Consider the following 8,038-nt stretch of genomic DNA (forward strand, 5'->3'; position numbering starts at 1 on the left):
TTTGGTTTTCCGAGACAGGGTTTCTCTGTGTAGCCCTGGCTGTCCTGGAACTCGCTCTGTAGACCAGGTTGGCCTCAAACTCAGAAATCCGCCTGTCTCTGCCTCCCGAGTGCTGGGATTAAAGGCGTGCACCATCATGCCCAGTGAGTTCTTTTTTTTTTTTTTCTTAATTTATTTATTTGTGCTATGTGTGTGAGAGTACATTGTTGCTGTCTTCAGACATACCAGAAGAGGGCACCAAATCCCATTATAGATGGCTTTGAGCCATCATGTGGTTGCTGGGAATTGAACTCACGACCTCTGGAAGAGCAACCAGTGCTCTTAACCACTGAGCCATCTCTCCAGCCTGAGCACCAGGCTTCCTAAGCACTCCATCATGGTACTCCCCCGTCACTTGTCTGGGATGTACCTGCGTGCTGTCTGGATGCTGTCCTGATTAAGGAATATTTTTCCTTGAAAATATTTCTATGTTCCCATGGGTTGCTGTTCAAATTATCATGTCTTTTTCAGTTACATGGATCTATAAAATGTCAAAATGGGAGATCTAGTGATCCAAGGTTTATAAATAATGCCTTCATAAGCCAAGCTTTCAAATTACATCAGAGCAAGACAATCAAAGTCACAGGCAATGCACTTTCTCACAGACAGAAAACAGGGTGCTTTATTTATTTATTTACTGAGATCTCAGACAAACAAGGAGATCATACAATTTCTGTGAGTAAAGGCAAATTTGTCATTGACACAGGTCATGTGATTTGTTTATACTGAAACACAGTATTAGAAACCAGGCCAGGTGGACCAAATGACATGTGCCTATAATCCCAGCACGGGGGAGGTAGAGGGTTTGGAAGTTCAAGGTCACCCTTGTCTACATGGCCAGCTCCAAACCATCCTATACTTCCTGAGACTGTCTTAAAAGATAAAAAAATCAAAACAAAACAAAACAAAACAAAAAGTTTAAGACCTAAATGAAGGGGTTTATCAGGGAAGCCTCCTACAGTGTCTGCCACCAAACCCTGAGTTACCTGTAAGTCTCCCACCAAAAAGGGACAGTGATGGAATATCTTAGAGTTTTCATTGGCCTATGTTAGTTATATGTAATAATGGGGTTCATTACGTCATTGTCACACATGTATACAATCTCTTTTGGTCATATTTATCTTTCTTATCCTCCAGTGTCCCCATCCCCTTTTTTCTTGTTAGATCTTTCTTTCAAACTAGGCCCTCCTCTCTCTCTCTCTCTCCCTCCTCTCTCTCTCTCTCTCCCTCCTCTCTCTCTCTCTCTCTCTCCTCTCTCTCTCTCCTCTCTCTCCTAAGACCCAATGAGTTTCATTAGAGTTGTCTCCAGGAGTACGGAGTGAGAGTTGATTGAAAACCATGTTGTTCATAGATACATCAGGAATACAAAGTGTCAAGAGATTAACCTAACACAAACACAAAAATTCTGTAGATAAAGACCAGGCTGGACATGTGGGCTCCGTGGGTAGCCTGTCAGTTACTAGACCCCAGGATACACCTAGTACTGCATAGACCAGGTGTGGTTGCCCAGGCCTGTAATCTTAGTACTTGGAGGTAGAGGCAGGAGGATTAAATGTGCTAGTCCCTCTCTCTAGCATGTAGCAAGAGATTAACCTAGGTTACCCGAGGCCTTGTCTGTAAATAAATGAATAGAATCTATGATACAAAAAGATACACTGAGATGCCACAGCTTTCGGAAACTTCGATGCTTTCAAAGAGTTTTCGAACATTTTCTATAGCGTTCTATAAATTTCCCATGGAAACTCTATATAGATTTTTTGAAGAGAAGTGACATAAGAGCACACTACCCACTAGTATTTCACTTAATACTTGTCCGTAAACCAGCAGTGGTGGCATAAGTCTGTAGTGTTAGCACGTAAGCAGTAGAAGCAGGAAGATCAGATGTCACGGTCAACCAATCAAGCAATTGGTGATTCCAAATCAATTAAGTAAGTGGGTTATTTTCCAAATAATCTTGAGAAGTAAATGACTAGTAGGTTGAAACTCTATTTCAAAATGTTTACATTTTAAAATAAACACTAGGTAGTCAGAGCCCTAAGTGTGCGGAGTGAAATGTGCGGCGACTAGAAAAAAAAAAAAGCTCAATGTGACCAGAAATCATGTGACCATCAGCTAATTGCTGGTTAGGTGCACCATGGGTACATCAAGTCGGGGAGGGATTACTTTCTTACACCTCCACCTGTATCAGGAACCAAGAACATTCCCTGGATGAGCCCCAAGCCCGGAGCGTTGCATGTTGGGAAGGATTTCAGGGAGCATGTGGGAGGTAGTCAAGAAGTTAGATGACCTGTAAATCCAGAAGGTTTTGTGCTATGGATTGTCAATGCACCATCTTATCAGAGAGTCAATAAGGGACAGCTTTTCCGTACACTGGAAGCGTAAGCCACGAGATGGCAATGGAGGAGGAGGCGGGACAGATTTGGAGTCCCCTCTCCACTCACTGCCCCGGTTCTTGGCAAGGCATCTTTTAAGGCTTTCTGAACAGTGAGCAGAGGCTATCCGACCGACTATTTTAAGATCCCTGTCACAGAGACGGACTCTTTATGGGGCAGAACCTTGAAACTGGAGAAGTGAACCAAAGGTCGCCAGTTAATAACTCTAGAGCATGGAGCTCAAGCACGAATGGCCATTTCAAAGTGAATGGCCCTATTAAAGTTTGTTGCAAATCTCCAGAGACTTAGTTACTACTGTTTAATGGTGTCCAAGGTCTGTGTTTAAGGGCTAGTGACAAACATATTTCACACATACCTGCTGTAAAAATCAAATGAGGTTGGCATGGAAGCAGTTGCCTGTAACCCAGCCTAATCTACATATCATGAGGTTTGGGGACCTCATCTTAGCTTCTTGACAGCTTCCTCCGTGCTCCCTAAAATTCTCCCCACAAGTCAATGCTGCAACCATGGGGCTCACAGTGTGTGTCTGTGTGTGTGTGTGGGGGGGGGTTCTCAGTCCCTGGTAAGGTTGGATGTTCAGGAAATCCCTTCCACTCTATGTACGCATTGAGCACCCAGCTAACGATCAGGTGACTGTGATCGCTACATACTGAGACCCTGGGTCCAAGAAACAAAGCAGAATTAAGGAAATAACACTTTTTACATGGAAAGAATCAGTGTCCAATTTAAATCTTCTAATAAGAATTTAAATGAACTACCAAACAGAATAACTGTTTTAACTTACTCGATAACATTGAGCCATTAAATTGGTTTGAGATGGTTTGGCGCCATCTAGTGAACACCGACGCCAGGTTCATTTCAGGCACCAACATGGACAACATTGTGTATGTGTTTCTGTCAGCACTTTCTATGCACAAAAATTGTCTGCATATTTTTATTTTTGCAAATTGTTGTTTTTTTTAAAGTCATGGCCAAAATTCAAAAGTCAATTTTAGATCAAGATTCCATATTCTACCCGGAATGATTCATCCCAGACAACTGCCCTAGCCAGAATTTCAGTTTATGGGTTTAATGTTATAGCTCGTCTAACATTTAACATTTTGAAGATCTTCGTTTCCCCCTTGATCTTCTTCTAGGGCAAGCAGATTGTCGAGCCCACATTTGAAGCTTCTATTGCTGTTGTTCAGCCTCTCGGGCTCTTTCCAGATCAATACAAAATAAATCTAGTGAGTGCTTTTGAAGGTCAAACCCTGCAGTGTGGCTAAGAACGCAGTGATGTGTAAAATAAAACGTGGGCCTCACCTCCAGGAACGCTTCAGTCCAGTCAGAGAGAAGTGTGACAATCAAGTGATCATGCAATCGCCCTTCCTTACCTCGCTTGTCTCTGGAAATGTTTTATTGACTTCAGCTCAGCAGAAGTCGAGCTTCCCCATGATCAAGTGTGTGCCTGAGGGCAGCTCATGCTGTCAAAACTGGAAGCTCTTCTGTAGAAGTCAGCACCGAGAGGAGGGAGGGCCCCCTGCCCCCAGTGCGTTGATAACTCTTTTACACGCTAAACAGTGGGGCTCAGACTTCAAACACCCAGGTCTGAAACCTGTGGCCACTGACACATTTTCTCCTGGATCTCACTATTTTCTGTAAAATGTAAATATTTTAACTTTTCATACGGGTAACAGCCATGACCAACTATTATACCATATCATGTGGTCTTGGATCATTTAGGAAAAAGATTCACTAGTCAGTACTCTTAACCATCTCTCCATCTTGTACATGTATATGTGTGTATATGTGTGTGTGTTTGCGTGTACGTGGCTATATACAAGAACATATGAACCATGTATGCATGTGTGTGTGAAGGCCTGAGAGGAAACTGGAGATCTGTCTCAAATGTACGCAACCTTATTTTTTGAGGCAGGATCTGTCCATTGGGTCCAGAGCTCACTCACGTTGACTAATCTAGCTAGGCAGTGGCTCTGAGATTCTTCTCTGTGTTAGAATTGCAGGTTGGCCACCAACCATGTTCACCCAACATTTATGTGGGTTCCGGAGATAGAACCCTGGACCTCGGGCTTGCATGCGAACACTCTACCCACCGAACCATCTCCAGAGCTGAGCCTTGCTTCTGAATACAAACAAGATATTCACTTAAAAAAAAAAAGATTTATTTATTTTATATATGTGTGTACACTGTAGCTATCCTCAGATACCAGAAGAGGGTATAGGATCCCATTACAGATGGCTATAAGCTACCATGTGGTTACTGGGAATTGAACTCAGGACCTCTAGAAGAGTAGTCAGTGCTCTTAAACTCTGAGCCATCTCTCTAGCACCCAAGGTTTTTAATCTTTACAGGTGCTCTGTGACCACAACATTTTCAGTAGCCTCTGCATCTAGGCAGATGTTATACATGCAATTGTCCAGGTAAAGGAAGAAGTGTGTGTTAGCACGTTCTTAGGCCTCATGGCTGTTGAGTGGGGGACATGGAACTAAACTTTACTAAGCTATGTCACTGTCAACTGTCTTCCTGTGCAAACTTTCAGAGCAGAGGAAATACATCAAAAGTTGTTGTTCTAGTTCTGAAAGAGTGTGCTGATGTGTGCTTGAGTATTGGTGTACGAATGTGTGTGTGTGTGTGTGTGTGCATATGAGCGTGCCTGAGCCAGTATGAGAGTGAGCAAGGGTCTGTGAGTGAGAATTTCAATGGGTGTTGACTGTGACTGTGTATGTGTGTGTGGCTGTGAGTGTGAGCATGTGAGAGCTTGTATATGAGTCTGTGTGTGAATGTTCATGTAAGTATGAGTCCATACATGAATGTCCCCGGTTTTATGTATACGTGTGTGTGTGTGTGTGTGTGTGTGTTTGGGTTTGGTTGTTGATTTTTAAAACAGGGTTCCATGTAGCCTAGGATGGCCTTGAACGTTCTGTGTAGCTGAGAATGCCTCTGAGGTATTGCTCTTCCTTCCCCACCCTCCCCCTTGCTCACTTATGCTGTACTGGAGATTTTAGCTTCGTGCGTGTCAGGCAAGTACTTAGCCAGATGAGTCACACCCACAGCCCCTATAATAGAATCTTTTAATTAAGCTTATACAGGTTTATACATACACCCCAAAACACTCGAGAAGAGAGGGCAAGGTTAAAGAGCATCATTGCTTCAGCCGCACAGAAGCAGTATGTGTTGAAGGATTAGGTTCATGCTGCCATCTGGTGGTTGTACCCGGGACAACAACACTAACAAGGATAAGCGATTGTTCTGTGCGCTTAATGAACGACAGAAGCAGAATTCAAGGCAGGGCAGCTGGTCTCAAACGCCGGTCTTCTCTCTTGCCTCCGAAAATCTAAGACTGTTAATATTTTCTCTTCATTTCCCCACAGAGAGTTAGGAGTCTAAGATTCTTCCCCAGGCAACTCCTAGAATTTAAGCAGGTCTGTTACCTTCAGCGCATGCAGGCGTGGGGAGACGCCTGCACGTTGGAGACGCCTGCACGTTCTGTTCGTGCGGATATTTCTCTATACGGAAGCTTAACCTGGCTACGGGTTTGTCAGTTTCCTTCTGACTCCCCACATCAAGGACTTCTCAGGGATGCCCAACTGGGTGACTCCTCCTTGGCTAGATGCTATATTAATAGGATTTGGGGAAGCAGGCAAGTGCAAGCCAGACTAAGAGGCTCGTGTCACTAGAAGGAAGCTCTGATCGCCAAATGGTGTTTCAGTCATGCTACCACGCGGGTGTGACGTGAGGAGACTGAAAAGAAGTAAGCCTAGCAGGAGAATGGCAGGCGCAACTCCCTTTCCATCCCCCCCCCCACTAGGGACCAAGTGCATGCAGTCCCTATAGCAACTGGGTCAGAATCATAGTCTTGGATTCTGCTTCAACAATCAAGGACTGAAGATATTTTTTCTCGAAAAACGGTGTGTCAGTATTGAACTTGCACAGATTTGTGTTTCTAACCGTTTCCTGAAGGAATACGTGGCCACTGTTTGCATAGCCGATGTTTTTGTATCAGACACTCCAAGTTACCTACAGATGCTTATAGTGTATGAGAAACGCGCACAGGTATCTGCAACTGTTTTCCTATTGCATAAGGGACTTGAACTCATAGATTTAGTGATTCAATGTGGGGAGGAATCTGAGATCAATGAATGCCCCCTGACTGCCAGCTTGTGATTCCTGGCTCTGGGCTCTTCAAAATCAAAGTCTTGGGCCAGCAAGATGAGTCAGTGGGTTGGGTGAGATGCTTGCCGCCAGCCATGTCTCAATCTCTTCTCCCAGGTTGTCCTCCGACCTGAACATGTGTGACATGGTGCGCATGTGTGAGCACCCTAGAGGAATAAAGAAATAATAAATATAAGGAAATCTACTGGTCTGTTAAAGTCCGTCTGTCTCAGATATGCTAGCAGAGAGCAGTTAAGAGGACGAAGCCCCAGAAGGCTTCACGCTGGGCTCTGGAAGAGAGCTTTACTCGGGGGTCGAGGTCAGTGGACTGCCTGGTTTCATGTCAACTGGTCACAAGCTAGAGTCCTCTGAGAGGAAGGCGCCTCCAGGAGGTCCAGCTGTAAGGTGTTTTCTCAACTAGGGATGAGGCGGGGAGGGCTCATGGTGGGTGGTGCCATCCCTGGCTGGTGGCCCTGGGTTCTACAAGAAAGCAAGCTGAACAAGCCAGTAAGTTGCACCCCTCCATGGCCTCTGCGTCAGCTCCTGCCTCCAGCTTCCTGCCCTGTTGGAGTTCCTGCCCTGGCTTCGTTCTGTGACGAACAGCAGTGTGGAAGTGGAAGCTGAACCAATCCTTTCCTCCCCAGCTTGCTATTTTGCTCACAGCGATTCACCATAGCAGTGGACACTGTAGTTAGGGCAGTCACTGAGCACAGAAAGTCAGAAATCAAGCTAGATCATTCATCCTTGGGACCTAAGACACCCTGGTCAGAGGCTCCCCAGGTCTCAGGGGTTTCCAGTGTCTCCCCTCCTTTCCCTCTGAGGTAAAGCTGCGAGCCCCCCTCCATTGAAGTAGCTGGCTACTTATGAGTTCTCTCTTCCTGCGGTGCCTATTACTTGCCATGAAATGCAGACGGTGAAGCTGTCGCTTCTCAAGTAGGAGCAACGGCCTTGGCTGTCACGTCTCCTTAGTTCTTAGCATCACGTGCCTGGCATGCTGCAAGTCCTCCGAGAAAATGGTCTTTGCATGAGTGAATTCCTCGGTCACATTACAGACTTTCTAGACACCCAGAAGAACATGGGCAGCAGTTGTGATTGTCCTTGTGCATGTGGCAACTGATCAGCCACAGTCAAGATAAAAGAAACTCCCAGGATTCTGAGGTGAAAATCTGAGACTAGAAAGAAAACCGGGGCTCTAATATGTCATACAATAGAGCTGGGAACTCAGAGATAATTGAGAGACTCAAGAAAAGCTCCAGTGCCTATGAAACACAAGAAATCTGACAATAAAGATAGTTCTAACGTCCAGAGAACTGGCTTCACTACTAAGAAAGTTGGGGTTAACAGCAAGTAAGAAAGTTAGACAGTCAGAATGGCCATCTCTGAGTGGAGAACAAATGAAGTTTCCATGAATCATTAAGACCAGCTCGATGCTGGGCAGTGGTGGCGCACGCCT

Source organism: Mus pahari, chromosome 21, assembly GCF_900095145.1.
Source record: "Mus pahari chromosome 21, PAHARI_EIJ_v1.1, whole genome shotgun sequence".
In the NCBI taxonomy this organism is placed as follows: domain Eukaryota; kingdom Metazoa; phylum Chordata; class Mammalia; order Rodentia; family Muridae; genus Mus; species Mus pahari.